General features: G+C 43.3%; 1 protein-coding gene across 5 annotated transcripts in view; it reads right to left on the reverse strand.

The window, feature by feature from the left end:
* Positions 1-17,596, reverse strand: part of UNK (unk zinc finger) — an 84,466-nt gene that overhangs the window by 65,214 nt on the left and 1,656 nt on the right. The window lies entirely within an intron of this gene.

A 17,596-nucleotide genomic window follows, 5' to 3' on the forward strand; every position in this document is an offset into this window, starting at 1 on the left:
CCTATTAAGAGCATCTATGGAGGTCAAATTGCGTTTCCCACTCGCTCATTTGATGGCAACTTGAAACTTTCTATAGGTTGCCCCAAGGCTCTGGACCATGCATCCAAACAAAATTGGAGTCTCTCCATCTCTGGCTATTTTTAAGCAACACCTGAAAACACATGTAATTTATCAGGCTTTAAGTTCATGATAAGTTTACTGATAGTTAATTGAAATTGTTTTAAATAATCTATTGTTTTAATCATATTTTAATTTTTAAGCCACCCAGAAAATAAACAAAAAGTAAACAAACACAGAGCTCCTCGACTCAGAACTGAGTCGTTCCCCCCCGCCCACTGCGGCTGCTTTTGAATTTTTAAAAAAGAGCCATGAGACTGACATGGTGTCTACTGCATATGAAACCTCTGATTTGGCCTTCAGATGGCTGCTCTGACAACTCCTTTTCAGTTTGTAGATTCAGGTATAAAAAGAGGAAATGGATTTGGCAATATGACTGATGCTCCTGCTACTGGACTCATTAAAGGGGAGATTATGGTAGTTCAAGGAAAGTGAAACCCTCGGTAACATGGGATTTATTACAAGTTCAGTAAATTTTGAAGTACATGAAGTATGGCCTATGTTTCTAGTCAAACTTCACAAATATATGTCCTATTTAAAAAGCCCATGATTTGAAATCCAATCATCGAAAGGAGTAAGACAGGGGTGTATACTTGCGCCCACCTTGTTTAATATTTATATCAATGATTTGATTAAAAGAATGCAGCAACTCGACATTCATGCTCCTGTTGGCAGACAGGAAATTACCAATATTAATGTATGCTGACAATGCTGTAATTCTAGCTCAGTCAAGAGTTGGCCTAAATAGAGCTTTGGCAGATTTAGTTAGTTATTGCCAAACTGAATATTTGGAAATTAACTACTCTAAAACGAAAATAGTTCAATTCAGCTCTAAATTTAAGAACTTTAGATGGGTAATACAAGGTCAGCAGATAGAACAACAGACCCAATATAAATACTTGGATGTGACTTTCCGTTATAATGGCTCCTTATCTTCACATGTTAAGATGACCACTGATACTGCTAAGCGTTCCTCGTCTGCTATTCTGAGATTTTTTCACACACCATATCATATACCTGCTGCCATTACATTATTTGTAGTGAAACCAATTGCTCAATTGCTGTATGGGGCTCAACTAGGCCCATTTAAAGATTGTATGATTCTTGAAAGGATTCAAACGTCCTTTCTAAGATCTTTATTTTGGTGCATCAGGAAGTACACACAATTGAGTGATTTAACAGGAAGCAGGTCTAATTAAAATTGAAGCAAGGGTCTGGATGTCAGCTATTAATTATTCGCTAAAAATTCACCTTAATCCAATGGGACTTATACTTAAGTATATATCGACTGACCCACAGCCTAGATGATCACTTAACATATTGGAGATACTTACCTCCATGGGTTTAAATCCTCTTGCTCTACTAGATTTAGGATTTGTTGGTGCTAAGAAGGCAGTACGGAGAAGATTTGAAGATATTCAACTGCAATCTGAAAAGGCTCTTTTGCCTAATTATTATTCACAGTTAAAAATGAGAGAAGAGTTTGTCCCAGCTTGTTATTTTTACTCTATATCTGTTAATAAATATATGTGGGCCTTTTTGAGAGCTCGCTTCAATGTGATTCCTTCAGCCCTTTTAGAAGGAAGATACCAGCACCTTCCTTTACAAGATAGAAAATGCCCCTGTGGTGACACAGAAACTAGAGCTCATATGTTACTCCACTGCAAGCTATATCACAAGGTTAGACAACGATTGATTTCCCCGTTAATACGCAGATGGGGGGGGGGTCATCAGATGAGGCTCTTGTAAATTTTCTTTTGTTGGATCAGGATGATGTAGTATCTTATGTTACAGCTAAATTCTATTACATCATTATTAGTTGTAGAAGATCTATGCGCTTTTAAATTGTATGTTGTATTTCTTATTAGTTATTATGCTGTATGTCTTGGTTCATGACAGTAAATTTAATAAAGTAAAGTAAAGCCCATGCTGCAAATGCTAAAGTTCTTGTCCTGTAGCAATTCTCCACATATTTCAACTTCTGTCATTCACATTTCTTACAGCCTACTCCAAGGTCTGCTTATTCAGCATTAACTCCCACTGACCAGCAGAACTTAGCTCCTAGTAAGTATGCATAAAATCAAAGTCTTGGCTTTTAAAAGCTAAAAGAAGCAGATTGGACTTGCTGTCAAGGATGTTTAGCCATCCAAGAAACTTGCCTAAACATGCCCAGTAAAGTGAATGGATATTTGCAAGTAAAATGCCAGTGCTGGTGGTTCTCAGGTTTTAATCTATGGGAACAGGGATTATACCCACAGTGTGGCAGTTTTAAAAATTTTGGGGAGAAAAAAAGAATGAAAGACATAAGAACCTTAATATAAAGAAGTATCTGAAAGCTGTCAACACTTATAGGGCTTAATCCAAACCAGGGCTCGCCAAGGTTTAGCCCTAAAAGACAATTTCAATGCCAGGGCACATCTATGAAAAACAATAAGGAAGAGTACATAGTTTCTTCACCATCAACCAAAATCCTCCCACACACCTTCAGTTTCCTGGAACATTCCTAAAATGAAAGGTTATTTTCTACTTTGCTAGACAGAACATAAAGCCTCTGACCATGCAAAAAGAGATATTCCAGTCTTTATTTGAAATATTTATATCCCACCTATTAACTGAAGTTCTTCAGGCAGCTTAGGGATATTTAAAAAACACTTTTAAAAATGAAGAATCTGAATCTTAAGAGTCCCTGTAGTGGATTAAAGCCTTTATCTCAGAGCATGCTCACATGAGGGAAACAAATGCTGAATCATCCCTGCTGAGCTGGCTGGCTAGGCTTCTCCTAAAACTATTCTGTACTATCAGTAGGTTAAAAATGCGGCCACCCCACCCCCCACCACTTTTGTCTACAGAAATTCTCTGGGCTTGAGATGGGATAACCTGGCGGGGGCGGGGAACCTCTTAATTTGGCTCTTAGACAAGTACAAAAATCTTCCACATTCAAGCCTACACATGGGGAGAAAACTGATAGCTGCTGAACGCTTGAGGATACATGTTTGCACCAGAGAAATCCCCCTTCGGCCCACCATTCTTCTGAGTTAAAAACTAACTCAGAGAGGCTTGTAAAAAGAAAATAACTAAAACAAGTTTTATTCAATTACTACAGACTGTTTCCATCGGAGGCTTTCTCAGTTTTTAGATACAGTTAAGAATACTTAGTAGGATACAAAAAAGGTTGTCTTAGGCAAGCTTAAACGTTTATAGAGTCTTTTGCAATGCCCTAGGTGTATTAAGCATAGGCTAGTATTTCTTATTTCAATTACATTGCAGGTAAACTATAATAGAACAGTATTCAGAATATGCAGAGGACACACAAAGCAATATAGCATCCCTAATGCCCAGTCTGACTAAACAAACTGTTCCCTATGCTAAACTTCCAGAAGCCATAAGTCCTGGCTCCTTGCCTTGAACTCACCAAATTCCTGATAAGAATTCAAGCTTCCTGCCCTCCTGTCTTTCAAGGATCTGCAGAGTTATTCTTCTGCAGCCAACCTCCATGGCCGCATGTCTTCCTGTGCACCTCCAGTCTAGTTTCCTCTAACAAAGAACTCCAATCTTCCTGGCAACAGCTCTCCAGGTACCACCACCTAGTGTGTTGATTGGCTGAGCCCTGGAGTTCACCAGCCTATCAGTCAAGACAAGGGTTCACTTCCAGTTAACTCTTTAGAGGGAGGGGAGCCTGGTCACTACAGTCCCTCTGTCCCTCACGCGTGGGAGTTCCAGGAGCCTATGATTTCTCCTGCCGTTCCTGGTTCCAGGTGATAGATGTAAGAGGCACTGGGGATGTGGTAGAGGAACAAAAATGTTTACAAGCCTCTCCTTAGTCCTCCAGTGTTCTTGCCCCTCTGCTGTAGAATCTCTGGGCCCCAGCAGGTATCTTGGCAAACAACCCTGGCCTGCAAATGGCTGCCAAAGCAGCCAGTTGTTAGATCTGCTTCTAAACTTGGACTTACTCATTGGGACTGCTGGTTCCATTTCTTGCTGCTTCTGAATCCTAGTGACAGAACTGAAAGCACAGGGTCTTCTTACAAGTCTCTCCCCAGTTTTCAGATACTCCAACAGCCACTTAGGAGACACACAGTCCCTTCCAGACCAGTATCTGGATTCAGAGTATCCTGCATACTCTCCAAAACAAACAGGAACTCTTTTAGGGACTGACCGCCACATTCCTTTCAATGGAGGCAGCAGCCCTTGCATCACCCTCTGTACTCATAGGAAATAGATGCAATTTTGGGTCCTGACCAAATTGGGACTTTGATTCAGTTCAGCTTCATACTAAACTGTTATTAAGGAAAAGACTCCTGTCTGAAACCAGTAGAATCCACTAGCAGTCAGTGTGGCCCAGGGGTCAACTGGGGTACTAGTACCACTAGGAGTACTTGAAGGACTCAGAGCTCTCTTGCCTCTCCATGTTGCAGCTGCTCTATTTACTCTCCATCAAAGGATTGCTGGCTTGAAGCTGACACTGCCTCACTGCAGCAGCAATGTGTCTACTGCAGAAGCAGAGGGAAGAGAGTGGAGACCCTCCTTCTCTGCTCCTGATTGGCTGACTATGTGCTGAAGCTCAGCATACCCCTCCCTTCTGCCCGACCAGCAAACTTAAAAATTAGCACTGAGTACTCCCACTGAAATTAATGGGACAAGTAAACTTGTCTCATTAATTTCAATGGGAGTACTCATGAGTAACTTAGTTTGGATGTAAGCCAGTGACTTGTGAAGCCTCTCTCATAAGTGTTACGTGTGTGTGTTCTATATCTACACACACCCATCTCTATGGAGTACTGTAGTGATCAGACTCCCCTCCCCCTAAAGAGTTAGCCGGAAGTGAACCCTGTCTTGAAAGACAGGCTGGTGAACTCCAGGGTTCAGCCAATCAGCACACCAGGTGGGTGGGACCTAGAGAACTGTTGCCAGGAAGAAGAGAGTTCTTTGTCAGAGGAAGCTAGACTGGAGGTGTGCACAGGAGAACATGTGGCCATGGATGATGGGATTCCATCCCAAGCCCAGGGAGGTTCAAGCTCTGTCGATAAGAGGGGTGATGGTGGCAGCAGCATTTTAAACCTATCGAGATGGAATATAGAATAGTTTTAGGAGAAGCCTAGCCAGGCAGCTCAAACAGGGATTATTCAGCATTTCTTTCCCTCATGTGAGCTTGCTCTGAGACAAAGACTGTAATCCACTACAGGTGCCTCAGTTGAAGGTTTGCAACCTTGTTTAAATAGGCACATCCAACTAGAGATGTGCATGGAACTGCAGATGAGCAAGCATGTCGGGCACATCCGGTTTGATACTTACTGGGGCAGCACGGAGGTATGCTGCTGCCCCGTGCCACCGATTCTGCAGACAGTGCTGGCAGGGGAAACTTGGCCGGGGGGGGGGGGGAGAGCACCCTCCCTGCTCCTTAAAAGGTAACCCCGCGCTGAATCACCAGACTTTCAAACCGGTTCGGCAGTCCACAGAAGGATGGCTGAACCCATTCGTGCACATCCCTACCACCAACGTCAGAGGCAAGATGCCTCTGAATACCAGTTGCAGAGGTGTGCCTTCATCTCTTGCCTGTGGGCTTCCCAGGCATCTGGTGTGCCCCTGTAGTAAACAGGATGCTGGACTAGATGCTGGGCTTGGGCCTGATCCAGCAGAGCTGTTCTTATGGCGACAATACTGAGCTAGATGGGCCAATGGCCTGATCTCCTATGTTAAAGGCTGTGTCCTGTGTTAAAGGCAAACGGCATTATTAATTCAGCCTAGAAATATATTAGCAACCAGTGCAGCTCTTTCACAGTTAGCGTTATATGCTTCCAGAGGATAACCCCAGTTTGGCCCTACTGAAGTTTCTGAGCTATGCTTAAGGGCAGCTTCATGTATAGCCTGTTTCAGCAGTGCAAATGAGATGGTGCTGGGACATGCACAACAGTGGAAAAAATAGTTTGTGTTTGGCTGGCAAACCATAAACAGAAGCCTTAGTGGGTTTGGAAGCTAAAGTTTGGCTGCATATTGTCTGAATAGACAAACCACAGTTATCACTGTTGATTGCTCCCAGGTCCCATCACCAAAGACTATTCCACTTTAAGGTGGGAATGCGGAAGAAAACAAAAGAAGATAAGCTCAGCTGAACTGTGGTTTGCCATGTTTAGAAGCTCAGACCATGATTTGCATTCTAATTCAGTGGAGTGCTGACATTAGGAAGGGGAGAGTTGTGAGCCCCAGGCCAACAAACTGCAACAAGAACGATGAAGAATAACGCCTCAGTTGCCATATTGGCTTTTAAAAAGCCAAACTTTGGGTTACGGGCGCCCATTTGACACATGAGTATACCCCTTAGGTTCTGGCCATGCCTCAGGACCGGGGTGGAGCGGACAATAAGCTGGAAGGAATACCCACCAGATCACTCACCCTGGGCAGCTCTCCTTGAGAGGAGGAGTAAGCTTGCTCAGGAGTCTCCTTTTGAGTAGAACATGCCCGAGTCAAGCAAGAATGGGTGTGACTCTTCCAAGCTCTAGAAGCATTATTTGAAAACAACTTTTTCCAGATTCAGAGACATACGACCAAACTGCCATTTAATCACAACACATATACTAAAATAAAATTCATTTCACTTACGATTCTTCAGTATAAACAGTCTTTCCACAATAAACGATGTGAACGCGCGCACACACACACGAAAATTCAAATATTTATGGCAGTGTTGCTTACAATGACAAATATACTTTCCAGAAAACTGGACTACTGCATATAAAAGACTGGTTATGCCGAGAACCATACAAGGAACTGCGTATCTTAGAACTTCAAAAAAGAGCACCATAGCCAGACAACCATGCAGAAATACCTAGTGCACACCTTCAATTCAGAAACACTTCAAATAGTGACCAAACTCTCAGCGACCATACTATAGTATTTTATGTATTTAATACATTTATATAGTACTCTATATAAAGTCTCAGGGCAGTTTACAATCTAAATAAACAGCAGCTAAAACTCCAAAATAATATAAAACAGATTAAAATTACTGTAGATAAAACTTTAGAACAAACGAAAAGCCTGATGAAACAGGTGTGTTTTTAAAAGTCATTTTAAACACAACCAGAGATGGGGAGATTCTAATTTCATCTAGTTGTTCCAGAGCCTCGGAGCAACTCTAGAGAAGACCCAGTTTGGGGTCACCACCAAACGAGCTGATGGCAACTGCAACTGAATCTCCCCAGATGATCTTAATAGGCAGTGGGGTTCATGAAGAAAGCAGCACTCTCTTAAATACCCTGGGCCCAAGTCATTCAGGACTTTATAGGTAATAACCAGCACTTTGAATTTTGCCCGGAAACTAATTGGCAGCCAGTGTAGTTCTTTTAAAATAGGAGTAATGTGGTCTCTTTGGGTGGCCCTGGAGACCAACCTGGCTGCTGCATTCTGCACCAGTTGCAGTTTCTGAACTACATACAAAGGCAGACCAACGTAAAACATATTGCAGTAGTCAAGCCTGAATGTTACCAGCATACACACCACTGTTTTAAAGTCATTTGTAGCTGGCGTATCGGCAGAAACTGATAAAAAGCATTCCTGGCCATTGCCTCAACCTGAGATATCAGGGAGAGGTTTGGGTCCAGAAGTACTACCAAGCTACATACCTGATCTTTTAGGGGGAGTGTAATCCCATCCAGAAGAGGCAGATCTAAACCACTTCCTAAGTCCTGGCGTCTCACAACGAGTAACTTCATTTTGTTTGGATTCAACTTCAACCTGTTCTCCCTCATGCAACCCATTACCAATTCAAAGCAGGCATTTAGAGAGGTTAAGACATCTCCAGATGAGGTTGATATGGAGAAATAAATCTGGGTGTCATCAGCATATTGATAGCACCCAGCACCAAATCCCCTGATGATCTCTCTCAGTGGTTTCATGTAGATAGAATGGAGCCCTGTGGGACTCCATATAATAACCCTCACTTTGAGGAGCAATAATCTCCAAGCAACATCTGGAATCTATCCAAGAGATAGGAGCAGAACCACTGCAAGGCAGTGCTCTTGTGCCTCAGGTGGTCCAGGAGGATACCATGGCTGATAGTATCGAAAGCCGCCAAGAGATCCAAGAGGACCAACAGGGTCACACTCTCCATTGGTTCGCAATTGGAGATCATCCATCAGGCCAACCAAGGTAGTCTCCACACCATAGCCTGCCCGAAAGCCAGTTTGAAATGGGTCCAGATAATCTGCTTTTTACAAGACTGACTGGAGTTGAGAAGCCACCACCCTCTCTCAGTCACTTGGTTCAACCATGGAAGATTGAAGACATGCCTGTAACTGCCTAGCTCTGAGGTATCCAATGCAGGTTTCTTCAAAAGTAGTAGTAAAGACAAGGAGGAATCCTGCCCTCCCTCAGAGAGAGACATTGATGATACCAACAAGATCCTCTCCCATAATTTCCCTGCTAGATTGTATGAGCCATGTAGAGCAAGGGTCTAGAGCAGGCCTGCACAACATGCGGCCCGGGGGCTGGATGCGGCCCACGAGGCCTTTTTTCCTGGCCCCCGGGGCTATTTCCTCTTCCTCCCCCTGCTGCTTAAAAAACACCTCCTCAAAAAAAATCCCAGCCGCTGCACGGCCGAGGAGATGGCTGCGGGGGTGCGGGTGTTCTTCCTTACCCTCCCCCACAGCAGCAGTGGCGCACAGCAGCAGAAACCAGAGCGACACTCGGGTCTGCCATTTGGCCCAGTGTTGCTTCCCAACTGCAAGGCACACCTGCGCAGTTAAGTCTCTCTCTCCCTCCCTCCCACCAAGACTGCTCCATTCTCTCTCTCTCCCTCCCTCCCACCAAGACTGCTCCATTCTCTCTCTCTCCCTCCCTCCCACCAAGACTGCTCCATTCTCTCTCTCTCCCTCCCTCCCACCAAGACTGCTCCATTCTCTCTCTCTCCCTCCCTCCCACCAAGACTGCTCCATTCTCTCTCTCTCCCTCCCTCCCACCAAGACTGCTCCATTCTCTCTCTCTCCCTCCCTCCCACCAAGACTGCTCCATTCTCTCTCTCTCCCTCTCTCACCCACCATGACTGCTCCATTCTCTCTCTCCCACCAAGACTGCTCCATGCTCACTCTCTCACACACCCACCAAGACTGCTTCATTCTCTCTCTCTCTCGCTCTCTCCAAGACTGCTCCATTCTCTCTCTCTCTCGCTCTCAGGCCAAGCCTCCTGCTGCATCCTTTCCATCTTTCTTTCCCCTTCTCCATTTTTTTTCCAAAATTATGAGAAGAGGGTCTCATTTTTTCTCTCCTTAAAAGTGTTCCATGTTTTGTGTGATGATTTGGCAGAGATGGAAAGGAAGAACAATAGATTTTATTATGTTTTTTGTACAGATTGTATAATATTTATATTATTAGAATGAATTTTAATTCAACTTATTTCATATTAATTTAAATCAATCTTGGCCTGCCAGAACATCAAAAGTTAAATATTGATTAAATTCATTTTAAATTCATTTTAAATTCATTTCACTTTAATTCAGTTGATTGGTTGATTGATTGATATTAAGTGTTACTCTAATAATCAGCACCCTAGGAATTGACCTCGGCCCCCATGTACCAAGTCACGGTTGGTTTCGGCCCGCCAGGTCATTTGAGTTGTGCAGGCCTGGTCTAGAGAATAAGTGATATGGCAAACTGCAGTTTGTCCACATCCTCGGGAGTCACAAACTGAAACTGATCCATCCTAACTATACCAGAGGAATTGCTGCTGGACACCTCCATATTAAACTCTGCAATAAACATGGGATACAGTTTGATTTGAATCTGAGATATTTTATCTGCACAATACTCAATAAAGGTGTCATAGCAAGTGTCCGATGGCTCTGAGTTCTGATTAAAGGGAGAGGGGCATGAAATAGTCCCCTCACAACCCTAGGTAACTCTGCTGGATGTGAGCTTGTGGATGCAATGTGCACAGCAAAGAACTGCTTCTTTGCTGCACATATTGTCTGAGCACAGATCTTCATATGTGATCTGTGCTGTCATCTGTCAGATTAGAGTCAGTTCTTTCTCCACCTGCACTCTAACTGCCTGCCTTGCCACTTCAGCCCTGGTAGTTCTTCTGTATATCAAGGGCTGAGTTTAGAAGTGGGTCAGGAGGAGCACTTAGGAGCAATCACGTCTACCACCCTAGTTAATTCATTACTCCAAGTCTGAACCAGGGCATCGACAGGATTGCTGGTGGAACCAACCTTAAAGCCCTCCAAGGCTTCTTGGAATCCTATTAGATCCAACAACCTAATTTAATCCTAATAGGTCCTTCACCCCTGCAGAGATGGGTTGTGGTTGTCAGTCCAACCTTAAGTAGGTGGTGATTTGTGCAGGTGTCCCCACCCACGGAACACCACTCTGACCAGAACAGAAGACTTTAAATCCAGCATGTGACCAGGAATGTGCATCTGTCCTGAGACCATTTGGGACAAGCCCATAGTTGTCATGGCTGTTATGAATTCCTGAGCTGCTCCTGACAAAACGGTCCCAAAATGAACTTTGGTCCCCAACCACCATCAATCTGGGCAACTCCACTGCCAACTTTGCAACCAAGTCAGTCAGCTCACTTAAGGATTTTGTTGGGCAGCAGGGTGTACGGTACACCAACATAAGCCCTAATCTGTCCCTGGACCGCAGACTTAAGTACACACATTTAATACAGGCTAATTCCCTGACAGAGATCCTGGTAAGGAAAATATTATTCTTATGGACCACAGCCACTCCACTTCCCCTCCCTCTCACTTGCTCCACAACCGAGTACCCTGGCAGGAGAAGCTGGGACAGACTGGACCACTATCCTCCTCTAACCAGGTCTCTGCCATACATACCAGGTCAGCTCCATCATGCATAATCAAATCATGGATGATTTCTATTTTATTTTGAACCAATCTGGCATTACAAAGAGGCAAATTGAGGTTCTGTGGACAGTTGGTACTGCTCCCCAAGGTCAAAGAGCTGGCTCGAGAGTTGGAAGGGGTAGCAGCTATTAAGTTGCTGAACTCCCTTCCCCTGTAATGACCTACTGCCTTTCCAATGCTACATCTCCTTCTGTTCCCCACCACCACTGGAATAGCCACCTCAGGGGCACTGAATATCACTTCTGTCTCCCGCCATCTCCAGATAAACCAAAACACATACTTATATCAGGCCAAAACAACATGTAACAGAGGAAGTGTAACTGGCAACAGTGCATCCTATCCCAGCCTTCAGTCCTGCCCCCTTTGGCCAGCCTCCTTTGGTGGCCTCATGTTGGCTGTGCTAGGGGAGTGCACAGAACTGGTTCCATGCACACCCAGGAGGCGGGCAGGGGCTCCTTTAAAGCATGGGGAGGGTGCTTTTACCTCCCTCACCATGCTTCCTCTCCAACCAACAAACCAAGATGGAAAAAGATGGGAAAAGGTCTTGCAATCAGACAGGAGAGGGGAGAAGTCACAGGCCAAGACAAGCGACACCAATAAACGGCAGAGCAGAGTCTGTGTTGCCAACAGATCTTACCATTTTCTTAATGTTGCAAGCAGGCAAGATCAACAGAAAATGAAAATAAAGTTCTTTCTTTGTCAAGCATTATATATATCTTTCTCTAAGGGGTACATGAGGGATGTGGAGGGAGAACTAGAGGTGCAGATGCTCTGCACCCAGCCCAGCTAGTATTTATTATTCCTTTGAATGACTCATTTAGAAGAATTATGGCAAATAGCAATAGCAGTAAAACAGATTCCCAAGATGAAAACTGCCATAAACATAATTTGTTTAAGATATCTCAAGAATAGATGCAAGGCTAAATACATAAATAAAGGATGAAAGCTTCACACATGATTTGCAGGCATATGCAACAACTGTCAATAGTATAATTTGGTTGTTTTTAAAAGTTCTTGATTATATGAAGAATACAGCAATAAATGTGTATTAGAAAAAGTCATACCACTATGTTTCCTTGGTTGCTTCTTGAGAACCAACAAATACTTTAAGAAGAGAACCTGCTGGTTCTAGCCCAATTATAAAAGTGGAGTTCATAATAAGCATGCCTATCCAGCAGCATACTGAAGAGTGATTCCAAAATATTACAGTCAAAATTCTATAACACAGATTCCAAGTTCTACCCCATCTTCAAGAACAAGGACATATATAAACAAAATTGTCTCAAAAAGCTTGAAGCTGCTCTGGAATAATCCCATTGATTTAATTGGGTCTCTAGTTTGAGAACTGCCACTTTAGTGAAACCAATTCATAACAACCTATTTAAACCAAAGTACATTGATGGAAATCAGTCCAAAGCACACCTACATGAAAACAATTTGTTTCAATCAATAACATGTTCACAAAATTGCCCTAATCTAGTGACAGCAATCCAAGCACATGAACAAATTTCCCCATGTTAATTAGCTCAAACATGTGTGCAACAGGCTGCTGTGTGGAGAAGACAAAACCATATCCAGCAGTAGAGCAAGGCATACAGAACTGCACGCATCATCTTTTTTATATCTTAAGGCCTCAGATGGTTGTGGACAGCCCTGAATGGTGTGTTCCCTGGATGGAAGCAACTATGTTTAGGTCAAGATCACGATGCCAGTCCAATAGCCATCAACTGAACTAACAGCACAAACATACATTTCTGGAAGTTTGGTTGAAATCCCACTGAAATCCTTTAATATTTATCTTGGTACATCTACTTGCAAGAGCAGACTGACACCTCAGTCTTTAGTATGTAAGCACTCAACTAAATATTTCACACACCTAAGCCCACCTGCTGTTATGATAATTTCACTATGAAAAGAAATATATATAAATCCTGCCAATAACAAGATTTTATCTTCCACTTCTGTGACATTTTGTCCACTGCATGAAAAGTCATTGTCTCTTGCACTATTCTCCCTTACAGTCCTCTTCCACTCTCTCTCTCTCATTTTTTTTTGTTATTATTCATTATTGTTGTTGTTGTTAAATTTATATACTGCCTTTCATTAAAACAATCCCAAGGCGGTTTACAGCAAAATTTAAAAACAAGATTGTAAAAAAGACACAATTAAAATATTAAGCTAAAAATATAAAACACTGAGCACCAGTGAATTAACTGCTATTTTTTCCTGGTTTGAGGCAAATCAGTTCATTCAAACCAGCAAAGTATGGTTTGTACCTGCCCTATAAACGAGGACTGGAAGCCAGTTTGATCCTGCTTTCCAGTCCTCGTTTACAAGGCAAGAGCAAAACATAGTTTGCTGGTTTTGATGAAACAGCAAACTATGGTTAGCCTCAAATTAAGGCAGAAGGGAGGAACTGCAGTATAAGAAAGGAGAGAACACACACCACAAAAGTTCCTTATAATTCAATAACGAAACACTAAACTATGGTTTGGGGTTATGCCTGAACTATTCCACTAACATATTTCAAGAGCATTTTCCTCACACTGAGGCAAACTCAACTTTTTTAAATGATGTGCAAAAGTTGTACCTTTATATCCCAAGCAGGAGCCCCTTCATGTTTATGCTCCTGCTATTCTCAATATTTTCCACTGTTTTTTTAAAGAGGGGAAATCATCATGCTTCAAGTTCAACTACTTAAACCAGTCCAAGATGTAAAGTTGCAGCTTGTCTCAGGGCCACGTTACCTTGCTTTATATGATGTTGAAGTGCCCCATGCATCTAATTCCCAAATCTAAAATTCTATCAAATGCCAACTTCAAAATGTTTAAGTAAATATGCATCTGCCTCTGAGGAAGACACAGGGAAGCAGGTTCAGCATACTTGTGTTCTCCCCATCTTAATGCATAATAGGTAATGCTTACCCATCCCACTGTGCATTAGAAGATTATTATTATTTAGATGGGAATGACAAGTGGTACCATTCCAGTGTCCAAAACAAATAGGGAACGTGATTTTCAGCACTATCGTTTCTGCTTAGGGAAGATGGATTTTAATTAATAACTAGCTGGGTCGGGCACAGAGCATCTGCGCCTCTATTCCTCCCCCCTGCTTGCCGCCGTCACAGTTTTCGTCCGCCCCCGCCTTCTCCCACTTCCAGTCCCACCTGCCGCTGTTCTCTCTAAGGTGTGTGCATGTGCACGCGCCCACAAGTTTTCTGATGTCCGCTCAGTTAATTTTAGATCCCACTCAGGTTGAATTAGGAAGGCCCCACTCTGAATGCATGTGCACACACAGTGCCTTGGTACTGCTGCCCAGAGCAAAACTTACTCCGCACAGAGGTGAAAAAAATTAGAGGGACGACTGCCACCCGCCCCCACCTTCTCCTCCCTCCCGCCTGCTGGTGCTCGCCGGCGCCATTGTTTCTTCACCCGGCTGGCTGCCTCTGCTGCCGTTTCCTTGCTTCCTCCCCGCCACCTGTCTCCACCACTGTTTCCTTCCTTCCTCTGCCCACCTCCACTTCCTTCCTTCTTCCACCCACCGCTGTTTCTTCCCCGCCTGCCCCACCTTCTCTGCCTGGCTACGGTGCTGTCATTTTCCTAGCTGCTGTTAACTCCTGGGCCCGCGAGCCGACTGCCGCCACCATTTTCTTCCCCCGCCTGTCCCCATAGCTATCCTATCTGGCAGCTCTCCAAATTCTCACGAGAGCTGCCACAAATGCAATTAGCCATAGGTATGCCCTAGCGAATTATATATAAAGAAGAAGTTGCTTCCAGGAGACATCTTCAATAATAAAGGTGTGCATAAATGACAATTGTAGTTCTCAAAATTATCATTTTAAGATTACAGATACCTTTTATTTTAAGTGCTTAGGATGGGATAAGTGATAAAATTGTTAAATTTCTCATAGCGGTCAGTGACACAACATACTCTAGTGCAGCAGTTCCCAACCTAGAGGCCTCCAGATTTTGCTGAACTGCAACTCCTATCAGCCACAGCCACAACAAATACAAATGAAAAATAACAAAATACAAGTGCCATGGTTTTGAACCTGTTAAGAATTGTAGCCAACAATATATAGGCTCTATGGGCATATATGTTACAGGGAACACTGCTAGTATAGTTCATTCTACCATTTGCTTTATATATATTTATAAACTGCCTAACACCTAAATCTCTATACACAACTTAAAACAATAAATAAAACTACATAAGAACATAAGAACAGCCCTGCTGGATCAGGCCCAAGGCCCATCTAGTCCAGCATCCTGTTTCACACAGTGGCCCACCAGATGCCTCTGGGGAGCCCACAGGCAAGAGGTAAGTGCATGCCTTTTCTCCTGCTGTTGCTCTCCTGTAACTGGTATTGAGAGGCATCATGCCTCTGAGGCTGGAGATGGCCCACAGCCATCAGACTAGTAGTCATTGATAGACCTGTCCATGAATCTGTCTAAGCCCCTTTTAAAGCCATCCAAGCTGGTGGCTATCACCACATCCCATGGCAAGGAATTCCATAGATTAATTATGCGTTGTCTGAAAAAGTACTTCCTCTTGTCAGTCCTAAATTTCCTGACCTTCAGTTTCATGGGATGACCCCTGGTTCTAGTGTTGTAAGAGAGGAAGAAAAATTTCTCTCTGTCCACCCGCTCCACTCCATGCATAATTTTATACACCTCAATCATGTCTCACTTTAGTTGCCTCTTTTCCAAGGTAAAGAGCCTCAGATGCTGTAGCCTAGCCTAATAATGAAAGTGCTCCAGACCCCTGGTCATTTTGGTTGCCCTCTTCTGCACATTTTCCAGGTCTACAATATCCTTCTTAAGATACGGTGACTAAAGCTGTATGCAGTACTCCAGATGTGGCCGCAACATAGATTTGTATAAAGGCATTATAATATTAGCATTTTTATTTTCAATCCTCTTCCTAATGATTCCGAGCAAGGAATGAGCCTTTTTCACAGCCGCCGCACACTGTGATGACACTTTTAATGAGCTGTGCACCACAACCCCAAGATCTCGCTCCTGGTCAGTCACCGACAGCTCAGATCCCATCAGCATATATGTGAAGTTGGTGTTTTTTGCCCCAATGTGCATCACTTTACAACTAATTTCTTTATCACATAGTAATATAAATACAACAGGTATACTAGAACTTAATTTAAAACCAGCTCAATTTCCGTTGGCCAGAAAGACGAAACATCCCAACAAACCAAAGATGTGAGTTTTCCAGGGGGGGAAATCCCATGTACATTTCCACCTCATTTGCATAAAATTTGCATTTTCTCACTCTCCCACACACACAGATTTTCCTGATGCCTTAAAATAAATTATGATCTGATCTGGCGTGTTATTTGACCTGTCTATAAGGGTTTTTAAAAAACACCTCACTTCTACCATTTTAATTCCCCACAATAGATCTCAAAAAGTTTTTCAAGTTGCCAAGTAGTTGAATTGAAATATTTGAGGGCTGTGTGTAGAATAAATAAAGACACTTCACATGCAGTAACTGTTATACGGAAACAAATTCAAAGCTTTATGTGGAAAAAATTGTTTTATTGGAATACTCAGAAAGTCAGTAAAACATATGTACCCTCCTAGGTGTAATCACCTGAAAAAACAATTACAACTTTGAGAATGCTGAACTTGCCTAATATTACATTGGCATCCATTCATTATTATGAATGAATTTTATGAAACAGTGCCAGACATACAGACTAGCACTGTGCACGTGCAGCAGTTTGAGTTCCAGACTACTGTTGTGCTGTAGCTTGAGCAGGGAATGGAGAGACTTTCACTAATCTTTCCTTCCATCTGAAGTCCACTGAATGTCACCAAAACATGTCCCCGAGGGTCACAGTGGGCTCGAGAGGGAAGGGAGAATTGGTTAAAGTTGTCCCTTTCCCCACTCAAGTGACAGCACAACGGTGGTCTAGAACTCGCACAGCTGCACATGAGCAAAGCTAGTCTGGATGTCAGGCAAATTAGAAATGGGAAAATTTCCACTGGAAAAAATAAAGTATGGGAAATTTTCCTGTTTGGGGAAATTTTCTGTTTTTAGACATTTTCCACCCCACATCTTTGGAACAGATATGCAAATTTGCAGTGGCACAAAGCAGATAATCTGGGTCAAGCCGCCGCGGCCTGGCCCGCCGCCTTGCCTCTGCAGCCGCCCAGCCAGCCAATTCTCCTGGGTGCGCCAGGACCAATCAGGTGCCCCTGCAGCCCAGCCAATCAGCTGGGCTGCCGGGACGCACGTTCGAAAGCAAAAGCAATGCCTGAACATATGAAGCTACCTTTTAATAAGTCAGGCTATCAATCCATATTAATCAGTATTGTCACAGTGACAGGCAGCAGCTCTCCAGGTTTTCAAACTTTTCCAGTCCTACACAGATGTGTCAGAACCTGGCACCTTCCACACTCTGCCACTGAGCTACAGCTCCTTATCATGCCTTGCAAGTGAGGCAAGTCTGCCCTACCAATAACAAAAAGTTGAAACCAAGGAACAGTTGCGGTATACTGTAGTGATGTCATCTTTGGGGTGCTTTCTGTATTTACAACATTTGTATTCTGCCTCTCCTGAACTAGATGCAGCTCATACCACGCAACTAGCCAACATGCCTT

This window comes from Hemicordylus capensis, chromosome 2 (assembly GCF_027244095.1).
Source record: "Hemicordylus capensis ecotype Gifberg chromosome 2, rHemCap1.1.pri, whole genome shotgun sequence".
Lineage (NCBI taxonomy): Eukaryota > Metazoa > Chordata > Lepidosauria > Squamata > Cordylidae > Hemicordylus > Hemicordylus capensis.